The 14,030-nt window shown below is 40.8% G+C and overlaps 1 protein-coding gene across 1 annotated transcript in view; it reads left to right on the top strand.

Annotated features, from left to right (window-relative positions):
• The first annotated feature begins 4,807 nt into the window (after positions 1 to 4,807).
• Positions 4,808 to 14,030, top strand: part of LOC115479228 (ubiquitin carboxyl-terminal hydrolase 19-like) — a 106,007-nt gene continuing 96,784 nt past the window's right edge. Inside the window, exon 1 of the mRNA XM_030217060.1 lies at positions 4,808 to 4,915. The gene's annotated coding sequence lies outside the window, so the exon portion shown is untranslated. The remainder of the gene's footprint in view (positions 4,916 to 14,030) is intronic.

Here is a 14,030-nt window from a genome sequence, read left to right as displayed (position 1 = left end):
AATGGAGAAGGGTAGATAGTGGGGTTCCTCAGGGGTCTGTGCTAGGACCGCTGCTTTTTAATATATTTATAAATGATTTAGAGATGGGAGTAACTAGCGAGGTAATTAAATTTGCTGATGACACAAAGTTATTCAAAGTCATTAAATCGCGACAGGATTGTGAAAAATTACAAAAGGACCTTACGAGACTGGGAGACTGGGCGGCTAAATGGCAGATGACGTTTAATGTGAGCAAGTGCAAGGTGATGCATCTGGGAAAAAAGAACCCAAATTATAGCTACGTCATGCAAGGTCCCACGTTAGGAGTTACGGACCAAGAAAGGGATCTGGGTGTCGTCGTCGATAATACACTGAAACCTTCTGCTCAGTGTGCTGCTGCGGCTAGGAAAGCGAATAGAATGTTGGGTATTATTTGGAAAGGTATGGAAAACAGGTGTGAGGATGTTATAATGCCGTTATATCGCTCCATAGTGCGACCGCACCTTGAGTATTGTGTTCAATTCTGGTCGCCGCATCTCAAGAAAGATATAGTGGAATTGGAAAAGGTGCAGCGAAGGACGACTAAAATTATAGTGGGGATGGGACGACTTCCCTATGAAGAAAGACTAAGGAGGCTAGGGCTTTTTAGCTTGGAGAAGAGACGGCTGAGGGAAGACATGATAGAGGTATATAAAATAATGAGTGGTGTGGAACAGGTGGATGTGAAGCGTCTGTTCACGCTTTCCAAAAATACTAGGCATAGGGGGCATGCGATGAAACTACAGTGTAGTAAATTTAAAACAAATCGGAGAAAAGCTTTCTTCACCCAACGTGTAATTAAATTCTGGAATTCGTTGCCGGAGAAAGTGGTGAAGGCGATTAGCTTAGCAGAGTTAAAAAAGGGGTTGGACTGTTTCCTAAAGGACAAGTCCATAAACCACTACTAAACAGACTTGGAAAAATCCACAATTCCAGGAAGAACATGTATAGAATGTTTGTACGTTTGGGAAGCTTGCCAGGTGCCCTTGGCCTGGATTGGCCACTGTCGTGGACAGGATGCTGAGCTCGATGGACCCTCGGTTTTTTCCCAGTGTGGCATTACTTATGTACTTATGGCACAATGTGAACAGAGAGAGAGAATTAGTTACAAAGATGAAAATCAAAGACAGAGCAAGTAAGTTTGGTAGTCCAAGTTAGATGCCCCAAGCAATAGTACATTTTTTTCAGGTAGAAGGCTTGGGGATGTGAATAAAAGGCACAAGTATAAGGAGGGTGATTGCTCTTTGTGAGCAGTAAAATAGGCCAGCTCCTACATGGGACAATTCTTTTTTTCAGACTGCTGCAAATAGCAATTTCAAGGAGAAAACCAAGAATAACAACCACAGTTTTTGCATCAGGAAACAATAACTTGTTCTACAACCACTATTTGCCAAGTACAAATCTGAACCTCTGTGGGTAAAGTGACCCCCAAATTCATAAGAAATATGTAAGAAAATTAAATAGCACACAGACTAATTTGGGGGTATTTGTAGATGGCCAAGTGCATTGGGATGTGTATACAATTTTAGTGTTTATTTTACTTGCTGTATGTGGAATCGGTGGATATAGTTTATGTGGAATTCTTCAGGTATAGATGAAAGTGCTACAAGCATGACAAATATAATGGCTTAGAGTTACAAGTCTTAAAACAGATCTAAACAAATATTTGTTGACCTTTTCAATGTTAGCTTCAGTTTCACAGACTAAACACTGTGGAGCACCATGGAATCCATTGCTTATTTTTAGGATAAGCAGCATAAAATGTATTGTACTGTTTTGGGATCTTGCCAGGTACTTGTAACCTGGATTGGCCACTGTTGGAAACAGGATGCTGGGTTTGATTGACCTTCGGCCTGTCCCAGTATGGCAACGCTAATATTCTTATGAACAGATTTCACAATTTCCAGCGCATACCCCCTCATTCTGTACCAATTGCTCACTTAAATTTATAGAATGCCATCCATGTGGGTAACTGTACACGTAGCCAAGTAAATGGCAGTATCACATCTAATCACTATTTTATAATTACATACTCAATTGGTGTAGTGCATAATTGTAAGGGGGCATTAACATGGATTTATCTGTAAATGGAGCTGACATTAACACGGCCAACTTACAGAATATTGTAAGTTTCTTGTGTTCCTGTAGCATGTAGGCACAACCATTTATGCCAGCCATAGACCTGGCATAAATGGTCACACCTACATTTAGGCATTCTGATGCTGGGTTTATGCTAGTATTCTATAAGAAAAGGGGTGAATTCTATATATGGCGCCAAAAAAGTGCTATTCTGTAAGCCATACTTAAAGTTAGGCATGCTTTATAGAATAGCGCTTATGCCTGGTAATTGCGCCTAACTTTAGGCGCGTATCTCCCATTTATTCTATCACAATTCACATAAATTCTTGGAATAGCCCCATTCTGCCCATGATCCTACCGTTTCTGAGTCCCCTTTTTTTATTTGTGTGTGAATCCCACACCTAAATTTATGCGCATAAATTCCAATTAAATCTAATTAGTTCCAATAATTTGTTAAAAAGCCAGTGATTGGCACTAATTATCACATTATGTAATTAAATTGCAGGCTCACTACACACACTATTATGGCACCTAAATAGAGGTGCCCTGTTAAAGGTATCTACCATAAAGGGTAATTCTGTAAAGGGTACCTACTTTTAGGGGCCAAGAACTTACCTTTTTGTAGCCTATTCTATAAAGGCAAGAAGGCACCTACTTTTCTGTATAGAATACTAGTACAATCAGTCAAATATGCACCTATATTTTAAGTACGAGTGCTTATCCCATCCATAGAACTGGTATGAATACTCTTGCCTAGATTGTGAAAATAGGTCCAGAGATGATATTTTATAGTCTGTGCATGTAAATGTATGCCACGCCCATGTTTCTCTCAAACTTCACCTATGTGAACACCAGCTGCAAAGTATGCAGCATCAAGTACTGATATGAACTTCAAAATAGCATGTAGCCAGAAACTGCTCATTTTCACACACATAAATTCACATACCCCCGGACATGACTAGTAATACCAAAATTGTACTGTTCGAGGCAAAGTATACTGTAGCTTAAACAGCCAGCATAAACAGTCTCCAAGCAGAAGCTTCACCAGTAGACTCAATTCTTAAGCAAATCTTCTTTATTGTAGTACTCTGAATAAACAAAGAAAACCCAACTTACAGTTCAATTGCTTATAAAAGAATTGTGGCTGTCTTCCCACTGAGTCTGTATCTAGCCACCTCAGAGGCAAGGAGATGGCCAGAACTTCAGCCCAGCTGAGAGGAAAAACTGTAACACTCAAAGGAAAATAAGGGGAAGAACTTGGGGTAATGATTTGGAAAATGGTGAGAAATCTTGATGGAATTACAGCAGATTAAAGAGGGATCAGCTCCTAAAACAGCTGCTGATCACAAAGGCATGCTAAGAATGGGCTCCCTCACACAGCCCACAGGGGCAGAGAAGGAAGGTTGACCCTAGCTCAGAGCTAACAGCCAATAGGGAAAGCTCATAAGGAGTCAATCACAGGAACTGCAGACTATAGGAAAAGCAGTCCCAATACACAGTGCTATCTATTACACAAACAATGCAATTAAATACAAATAATACTCATTAAATATACATCACAATGTACCCTGCTTCCATGATTATGGGAGCAGAACAAGCATTTATGTGCAGACTTGCTGCCTAAATCCAGGTGGTTCCTTAGAGAATTACCCTCATACAGAGTAATTTTATAACCAGGTGCTTACCTAAAGTGGAAAAAAGGTGCCTATTTATAGCCTATTTTACAAAGAAAACTATATGCCAGTGGTGTTCCTTGGTCGGTTGCCACCCGCGGTGGATCGCCATTGCGCACGACCCCCCCCCCCCCCCAGCGCAGTGTGTGTCCCCCTCCGGTGCATTCTTTCTGCCTGCTAGGAACAGCCATGCGGCTGTCGGCTCTTCTGGTCCCCTGCTCCCTCTGCCCTGAAATAGGAAGTAACACCAGAGGGAGCAGGGAACCAGTGGAGCCGACAGCCACGCGGCTGCTTCCTGCACCTCTCCTGCTGCGTGCACCTGGGGCGGACCACACCCACCGCCCTGTCCTCGGTACACCACTGCTATACGCATTTCCTTTATAAAATACTAGTATGATTTAAAGCACAATCATTCCAGTCCTAGTGCTGGTATAAACACCCACATCTAGAAGGCTGCAAGAATGCATGTAAATTGTAGTATTTCATAATTTACATGTATACATGTATTCCCCACCTGTTCTCTGCCCAAACTCCACCCATGTGCACACCCACGGTACAAGTATGTGCCATGCAAACAGGGCATGTGTTTCTGTGCTAGTTGGTATTTTGAGAGATCATTTATATGTATAAGCACCCACAGACACATGTACATGATTAAATACCACCATGTAGTTTTGCCATCTAAAACCAGGCAGCTCCTTATAAAATCAACCCTGTAATGTATCACATAGTTGTATGCTAAAAGTAGCATAACTCTGCCACAATTATTTATTACAGAGGTCAAAGCAAGCAGACTTTAACACAAAATGAGTTGCTACTTTAATAATTTGTGTTGCTGGGAATATATTGCAAACTAGTGAAGCAAAACAGAATGAAGTGATCTGCATACATTAAAACAGACCCCAAAACAATAGAGGCCTTCCAATCAAAACCTTCAAAATACTATTTCAAGTTCAACACTAGCACTGTTTTTTGTTTGAAAAATGTGCATTTTGTTATCTTTAAGAGTGACCCCCATTATACATTGTTTCCAGCTTTACAAGATAACTTTGGTCAAGTCTCTGAAGTGCAAAACATGCAAAAAGGAAGATGAAACTAAATGTAACCTTGCATTACTTCCATTACCTCTATCTGCCTTCAGTGTGGTAAGGAATTTGTGGATATTTATTTTAAAAATTTATATTCTGCTCATTTCACAGTTCATATTGGATTACAAGTGTAAAACATACATAAATGAAATAAATAAAACTACTGTCATTACAATGGGGTGCCCTAGTGGGCTTGTCACGGTCCTAACATTTCCACTGGATCTAAGGCCTGACTAAACGAAGTCTGCCTTTCTATAGCAGAGAGAGCTGGCCCTAAGAGAATCCCTTTCTAGTATGGCTGAGCTACCCATCTCACTATTTTAACCTCTCGGTTATCAGACACAGACACAAACACACACAGTTTAAATAAACAAAATACCATTTATTTTGTGTATAACAACTTTCATTCACTTAAACAGTGTTGTTCCTTTCACCTTCCAAAGAGTAACATAATGCAACAAAAGTAGTTCTTGGCTTCCTAGCACAATTATATAACTTAAACTTACTATTCTCCAAGTTTCTAGCTGGGTTATGTCGGGGCTACTCTTTACACCCCAGAGCAGTCCCAAAACACTCCCCTTTTTCCCAACCAAGGGCAGTTCTCAAACTCCTTTTACAACTGACGGCAGTTCCAAACCCCTGTTCCCTCCATGGCAGTTCCACACCCTCTTCACAGCCCAGGGCAGTTTCAAACCCTCTTCATTATCCATGGCAATTCCAAACCTCTTTTCATTCCAGGGTAATTCCAAACCCTATTTACTACCCAGGGCAGTTCCAAACCCATTTTACAATCCAGTACAATTCTAACCCCTTTCACAATCCAAGGCAGTTCCAAACATCTCCTAGGCTACCAAGTACAGTCTTCTTAGGCTTTTATTTTTCTTCCAGACTCTTCCCTAGTCTGTTAACCTTGGCTTTTACCTGCCTCTGGCCTTTTATTCCTTTTGGAACTATCAGTAACCCAGGTATCTTCAGCCCATCCTCTCTCTCTCCCTTTCTCTCCTTGGCAGTCCTTTCTTATAGTGGCTGTTAGTCCTGTTAGAGTGTTTCCAGCCACACCCCTTTCTTGGAACTACTATGATAATTAGATTAGTGCCTTTCCCACCTGGAGAGAAAGGCTCCTGCACTACATCTCTCAGTAGATGGAGCTTCCTTTCCAGGCTGCCTGCTGAGCCTCTCTCTCACATTCTGTTCCCTGCTACCCGTCCCCCAAGACTCTTGTGTTTGGCTATAGGGATTCTTGCTGGAAGCAGATGACACATCTCTTAGGTAAGAACTTTTTTTTCTGCTTTTCTTTTGGATTTGAATTTTAACTGGGTATAGCAACTGGTTAATTCCTAACCTCCATGACCCCTAGGGTCCTGACCTCATTAGTAGGTCACACTATACACATAAGAGAGCTGTATCTGGTCATCTCAACCAGGACCATATTAAAACCCACATATACCAAATACGTGAATAGATTACTACAACTTGTTTCTCACAGGTCTCCCACTAAACCATCTCTCTTCCCTTCAATCCTGCGTGACATATTCCACCAGTGCCCCGTGCTCACATTAACCCTCTCCTCAAGTCACCTCATTGGCTCCCTATCTGTTTCCGCATACAATCAAACCCCTCTTACTGACTTACAAGTACATTGATTCTGTAGCTCCTCAGTATCTTCCCACTATTATCTTTCTCTATACTCCTCCCTGAGAACTTCATTCATCAGGTAAGTCTCTTCTCCACTGCCAACTCCATTCCTTTTATCTTGTTGCACCATATGCCTGGAATAGACTTCTTGAGTCGGTATGTCAAGCTCCTTCTCTGGCAATATTCAAATCTAGGCTAATGGCCACTTTTTTAAGGATACTTTTAACTCCTATTCACCTGTTCAGTACCATGTTTGTTTTAATCTTTCCCCCTAATCCCTTATTTATCCTGTTTGTCTCAAATAGATTGTAAGCTCTATCGAGCAGAAACTTTTAGTGTACAGCGCTGCATACATCTAGTAGCACTATAGAAATGATAAGTAGGTTTTTTGAAACAAGTATATCTTAAACTGTTTCCTGAATAGCATGATAAAATGGGGGAATACCTGAAGGAGCTGTTGGCGTGGGAAGGCATAGGAGATGTGAAAAAACAGTGGTCCAAGCTAAAGGCTGCTATAAATATTGTGACTGATCTTTTGTGAGGAAAGTAAACAAAAACAAGAGAAGCAAGAAACTTATATGGTTCTCCAAACAAGTAGCTGAAAAAATAAGAGCAAAAGAGGCTTTGTTCAAGAAATACAAAAGAACGCAACGAGAGGATCACGGAAAAGATTATCGGATTAAACTAAAAGAAGCGAAGAGGGAAATACGAGCAGAAGAAAAAATGGCTAAAGATGTAAAGAGAGGTGAGAAGACCTTTTTCAGATATATTGGAGAAAGGAGAAGAGATAGGAATGAGATTGCGAGACTGAAAGATAATGAGAATTGGTATATGGAGAGTGACGAAGATAAAGCAAATGTACTAAACAATTATTTCTCTTTGGTGTTCACGGATCCTGGAGAAGGACCTCAGTCGGCTGCCTAGGGAACATCTGGGAATGGAGTGGATACTGCGCCGTTTACGGAAGAAAGACTTTATAAACATCTGGAGAATCTGAAGTTGGACAAAGTTATGAGGCCAGATGGGATACATCCCAGGATACTGAGGGAGCTCAGAGAGGTCCAGGCGGGGGCTCTTAAAGATTTATTTAATAGATCTTTAGAGACGGGAGAGGTTCCGCGAGATTGGAGACGAGCGGATGTGGTCCCTCTTCACAAAAGTGGAGACAGGGAAGAAGTGGGAAACTACAGACCAGTAAGTCTCACGCCGGTAGTAGGAAAAATAATGGAGTTACTGCTGAAAGAAAGGATAGTTAACTTTCTAGATGCCAACGGATACAGGACCTGAGGCAACATGGCTTTACCAAAGGAAAATCTTGCCAAACAAATCTTATTGACTTATTTGACTAGGTGACCAAAGAACTTGATGAAGGACGTGCACTAGATGAAATCTACTTGGATTTCAGCAAAGCCTTTGATACGGTCCCCCACAGAAGACTCGTGAATAAGCTGAAAAGGTTGAGATTAGGACTGAAAGTGGTGAACTGGATAGGAAACTGGTTGACCGACAGGTGTCAGAGGGTGGTGGTAAATGGAATCTGCTCAGAGGAAAGAAAGATGAGCAGTGTTCCTCAGGGGTCGGTGCTGAGGCCTATTCTGTTTAATATATTTGTGGGAGATATTGCTGAAGGGTTGGAAGGAAAGGTATGCCTTTTTGCGGAGACACAAAAATAACCAATAGAGTGGATACCCTGGAGGGAGTAGAAACGATGAGACGGGATCTCCGAAAGTTAGAAGAATGGTCGAGGGTCTGGCAGTTAAAATTTAATTATGTATATATGAATGGAAGAACAAATATACAATTACCAAGTCTCACAGTTACTTAATACTTTTACTTGGATAAGCAAAATGCCGGTAACTTATTTCAACCGCTATTATTTAATCCAAAAAATATTTTTAAATTTGTTTTAAATGTGCTCAGTCCTTACCCATTCCAACCATTATATCCCCAAGAGGAATATGTGGTAGTGTCACAGATGGAACCATCATCGCACATTAGATGTTCCGCCTCCTTATAGTGTATGTACATACATCAAAGCCAACCAAAACGCTGTGGCATATAAATGCTATTGCATTGTAACATTTAAATATCTAAGTAGTGCAGTTGAAAATTCGTAAACATAGATGTATACATATCTTACTGCATTCAACTAAGCAGAGAAATAAAGCTACATATGCATCATAATGCAGGTACTGCTGGTGTTAAATTGTATAAATTAAACCATAGGGAGATACATAATGATTAGTGTCACAGGTCTTTAAGTCCCCACATATCCAAAGACTACATGAAGTGATACTAGACTTTAACATATACCATAATATAGTCACTTCCCTTGAGGATATACCATGCTCGTGCTTCATAAAAAACACTCATCATTCATTCATCCTGATCATTCTTGTCAACTCAGTGAAAATTCCCTTTAATTCTGGCCGAGTTTCACATGTCTTCGTCAGAAAGGGAAACTACAAACAAAAATAGTCTAACAAGCAGCACTTCCACACGTGCTGGAATATACCTTAGCAATAAATCTACAAAACTAGATATTCTAAAGTCAAATTATTCACGAAACAATACTATAAACCAATAACGGACACCAAACCCTGAGTGGGTTCACGTCTGGGATCCTCCTTCTTCAAATGGTCTTTCAAACTCCTATCTCTTACATCACCCCTAGAGCTTGTTGGTGATCTTCCTGCTTTCCAGCTGCAGACTTTTCTTTTTTAATCTAGGTCAGAGTGTCAGGGAAGCTTTGCTTCTGTTGCCTCTTTTGGATGAAGGGTAAAGGTTGCGACCTGTTACCTTAGGGAACTTTGCTTCTGCAGCCATTGCCAGAGTCCTAAGCCAGGTCAAAGTGGGTCAATGATGTGGGCTAGTAGGCTTTGAGATATGTATCTCTACCTGTCTTAAAATCTATGCTGAAAACCCACATTTTCACTACTGCTTTTGGATCCTAGCCACTTCTCAATTGCCCTCCCCTTGTTCCACCTTTTCACCACTGCTTTTAGCTCCTATCCACTTCTCAATTGCCCTCCCCTTGTTCCTTCTCACCCAATACTTCCCTCGCCCTTAATTGTCTTGTCTGTCTGTATTTTTAGATTGTAAGCTCTTTTTGAGCAGGGACTGTCTCTCTGTGTCAGGTGTTCAGCGCTGCATGCGTCTGGTAGCGCTATACAAATGCTAATAATAATAATGACATATGTAGATAGGAAGTCTGGCACTCTTCTCTGTCAGCCTGTGAGTGAGGTGCTGCAAAAACAGAGTTTTCACCAGATGAGTTCCTAATGGTGGTCCACTACCATGATTCAGAGATTGGTGTCTCCCATGGTGCTATTTTCAATGCTGCTCAAGCCACTGCACAAAGACAAGCACTAAGACATGCACCTTAGGTGGTGTACCGAACTGCAGTACACTGCTAATGCTACCGCCTAAATAGGTGCGGCATCTGACAACACAGGTAGTCGGAGCAACCTCCCATGTCTACCTGTCTCCCACACCCCGAGGGAGATGGAACAGCTGGAACAGTCAGAGACAAGGTAACAAACAGTGCACTGAGATTCCAGCACAGAAATGTTAAGTAGAGCTGGCAGTGCTTTAAGATCTTTCTCTTGAGTAAAGCACAGCTTCTGACTTCAGCACACAGGGTGGAGCAAGCTCCCACACCCGGAGGGAGATGGAACAGCTGAGACAGTCAGAGAGGAGGTAACACTGATATTCTAGCACAGAAACTCTGAATAGAGCTGGTAGTTCTTTAAGATCTTTCTCTCGAATAAAGCACAGCTTCTATCAATCTAGTCATAAAAACTAATATCCCAAGGGAAGAATAACTGTAAGACTGATTCAGGGTTTGTTGTGCTACACTATATTAGGATTTTGTGGATTTGTTTGCATGCATCATGACACGAATGCGTTTCATTCTTAAACCAGGAATACTGGAGATTATCTCAGTCTCTTACATTTACAAGTAGTGCTTGTCGCAGTGCGTACATTGTTACAAAGTGCCTCCTTCTGGAATTCATAAGGTGTAATACGTACAGTCAGTGTACGAAGATGTGCTTAGAAATTCTTTTTTACTCAGTTGGGTGGCACCCAGTACAACTGGAACAACTTTGTCACTTATTCTTTGTTTCTAATTGTGTTTGTTGGTACTTGACGATTTTTTCTTTCTCCACATACAGTACAAAAGAGTGTAATGCTGTTCTTGTGTGCTTTTCCTTTATTCTTACATCAAGATTTTTATCAGTGTGAATAGCAGTGTCCAGGTATTCACAACTTATGTGGTGGTCATTGTCCCAGTGTTTTTCTGCCACACTAAACATAAAAACGTAGCAACATAGAAGATGAAGGCAGACCATATGGCTATCCAGTCTGCCCATCCATAATTTCTACTATCCCTTTTTCTCCCTTAGACATTCTAGGTACTTGTCCCAAGCTTTCTTGAATTCAGATACAGTCTTTGTCTCCATCACTTCCACCAGGAATCTGTTCCATGACTTCATCACTCTTTTCATGAAGAAGTATTTCCTTAGATTACTCCTGAGTCTGTCTCCTTTAACCTTCATACTATGTCCCCCACATGCCAGAATTTTAGGAGAGTTTAATATGCCTTTTGATTCTAGGAAGAATATGCAAGTTTTGTTTATAGACACTTTGGAAAATCTTGCTTTTAGTCAAATGGGCTGTTTCCCTACTCATCAGCTGGGAAATATGTTGGATCTAGTTTTTGTATCGCATGAATTAAGTATGAGTTGGGTTTCTTTAACTGTAGATCTGGTGTCATGATCAGATCATCTTTTTATTTTTTATTCTTTTATTGTTGACCATTCTTTTTTTGAATGGCGAGAAAAAGCAAATTCATCTTGCTAAAGTTGTTAGGTGAAAACAGCAATTATCAGATACTGATCTAAATACAACTGTGGCTTCTTTTCTGCCCAGTACTTTAGATTTTAATTAGACAGACAGTGCTAATAAGTGGTTTAACACCTTATAGACAGTAGCAGATGACTTGTTGGAAGGTAAAGTAATTTCTAGTTCTTCAGTGACTAGAAATAAGTGATATCATCAAGGACTGTTTTTGTTAAGATGATAATTACATCAGTTTGAGCATAAATGGCAGAATTCCTCACAAGAGCTTAGAGATAAATGTAAAGCCACAAGTAAGTTTTACTATTCTGAGGTGTTAAACAGCAAAAGAGATTACATTAATAATAAATTGGATGAGGTGGACAATAATCCCAGTAGAGAGGTTTCAACAGTGGTGAAAGAAAGCCAGGAATGTTTAAGGGGAGAGCAGAATAAATGATGCACATTATCCCAGTCAACTTCTAAGCAGCTTGTAGATGTCTGTGTACAAATACTAGAAACCTAAAAAATAAGATGGGAGAGTTAGATTATGTAGCACTAAATGAAGAGGTAGATATAATAGGCATCTCAGAGACCTGGTGGAAAGAGGACCATCAAAGGGACACTGTTGAAAGGGTACAAATTATATCACAATGACAGAGTGAATTAATTGGAGGAGGGTAGGGAATTGAGTAAAACAAAATAAACATTCTAAATTTATCAAATAGCAGAGTGGATCCTTATGGATAGAAATTCCATGTGTGAAGGGAAGGAGTAATCTGATAGGGCTGTACTACCGTCCACCAGAACAGAACGAACAGACAGATGAAGAAATGTTTACAAAAATTAAGAAAGCTGTCAAATTGGGTAACACTATAATAATGGGTGATTTCAATTACCCCAATAATGACTGGATAACTGTTACATCAGGGAGTGCTAGGGAGGTAAAATTGCTATATGTAATAAATTACTGCTTCTTGGAGCAACTGGTCCAGGATTCGATGAAGGGGAGCTATTTAGATCTAAGTGGAATGCAGGGCATAGTATGAGATGTAATAGTGTTGAGTTCACTAGGAAACAGTGATCACAACGTGATCAAATTTAAGCTAATATCTGGAGTGAAGTCACAAAGGAAATCTACTATAGCAGCATTTAATTTTCGATAGGCCGACTATGATAAGATGAGGAAAATAGTTAAAAAGAAGCTAAAAGGATCAGCTGCAAAGGTTTGGACTTTAAATAAGGCATGGGCATTGTTTAAAAATACCATCTTGAAAGCCCAGACCAAATGCATTCCATGTATTTACAAAGGTGGAAAAAAGAACAAACAGCCAGCATGGTTAAAAGGTGAAATGAAAGAGGCTATTAGAGCCAAAAGAACATCCTTTAAATAATGGAAAAAGGACCCAAATGAAGAAAATAAGAAGCAGCATAAGCTAAGCACTGGCAGGTTAGATGCAAAGCATTGATGAAGATGGTGAAAAGAGAATATGAAGAGAAACTTGCTGCATAGACAAAAAGAGTAACATTTTTTTCAAGTACATCAGAAGCAGAAAGCCTGTGAGGGAATCCGTGGGACCGTTGGACCATGAAGGAGAAAAGGGGGCACTCAGGGAGGACAAGGTCATAGTGGAGAGTCTGAATGAATTCTTTTCTTCAGTCCTTACAGAAGAAGACGTAAGAGATCTACTTGTACCAGAAGTGATTTTCAAGGGTGATGATGCAGAGGAACTGAAAGAAATCTCGGTAAACCTGTGTCACAACTGTCAGGAATAGCCCTTGGACCAAAGCCGGAGCATTGGCAGACAAATCACCTGAGCTGGCACAGGCAGGAATCAGAACAGACTGGACTAGGATAAACTAACAGACTCAACAAGGCAGGACAGAGGTAACTAAACATAATGGACAACACAAGAACCAGCTCCAGACGAGGCAAGGAAAAGAAGGCAAAGTGCCAGAACTGGAACTCAGATAGGACAAGGTAAGACTTGGAACTGGATTAAAACTAGGACTGGGACCCATAAATGCAAGACAAGGCAAAACACGGAAGTAGATTAAAACTGGGTCCAGAAAAGGGCAAGACAAGGACAAGGCAAAGACTGGAACCGGACAGGACTAGACTGAAAGAGACAAGACAGCACAACTAGACAGGCAAGACAGGGTAGGAGCTAGGCAACAAGAATAACAGAAGGAAGACAATAAACAAGGCAGGAACAGAATTCTTGATTCTCGAACAGGCTTGGCTGGAACAGGGTTCAGGATTCTCAAACAGGGTTCAGGTTTCTCAAACAGGTTTGGCTGGAACAGGATTCAGGATTCTCAAACAAGCTTGGCTGGAACAGGATTCAGGATTCTCAAACAGGATTCAGGATGCTCAAACAGGCTTGGCTGGAACAGGATTCAGGATTCTCAAACAGGATTCAGGATTCTGGAACAGGACTCTGGAATGGGCTTGGCTTGACTGAAACAGGATACTGGAACAGACTTGGCTGGAACAGGATACTGAAAGGGACTTGGCTTAGCAGGGAACTGGGACAGAACTAGCTCAAACATAGAGCAGGAGCAGAAACTGGCTCAAACACACAACAGGAACAGTAGAATCTCATTGAATTCTTTGACTGGGTGACAGGAGAATTAAATCAAGGACGTGCTATGGACGTCATGTACTTAGATTTCAGCAAGGCTTTTGACACGGTTC

The sequence above is a fragment of the Microcaecilia unicolor genome, chromosome 10, assembly GCF_901765095.1.
Source record: "Microcaecilia unicolor chromosome 10, aMicUni1.1, whole genome shotgun sequence".
Taxonomy (NCBI): Eukaryota; Metazoa; Chordata; class Amphibia; order Gymnophiona; family Siphonopidae; genus Microcaecilia; species Microcaecilia unicolor.
The sequence above is the reverse complement of the archived record's forward strand: the minus strand, read 5'-3'. Positions and strand labels throughout refer to the sequence as shown.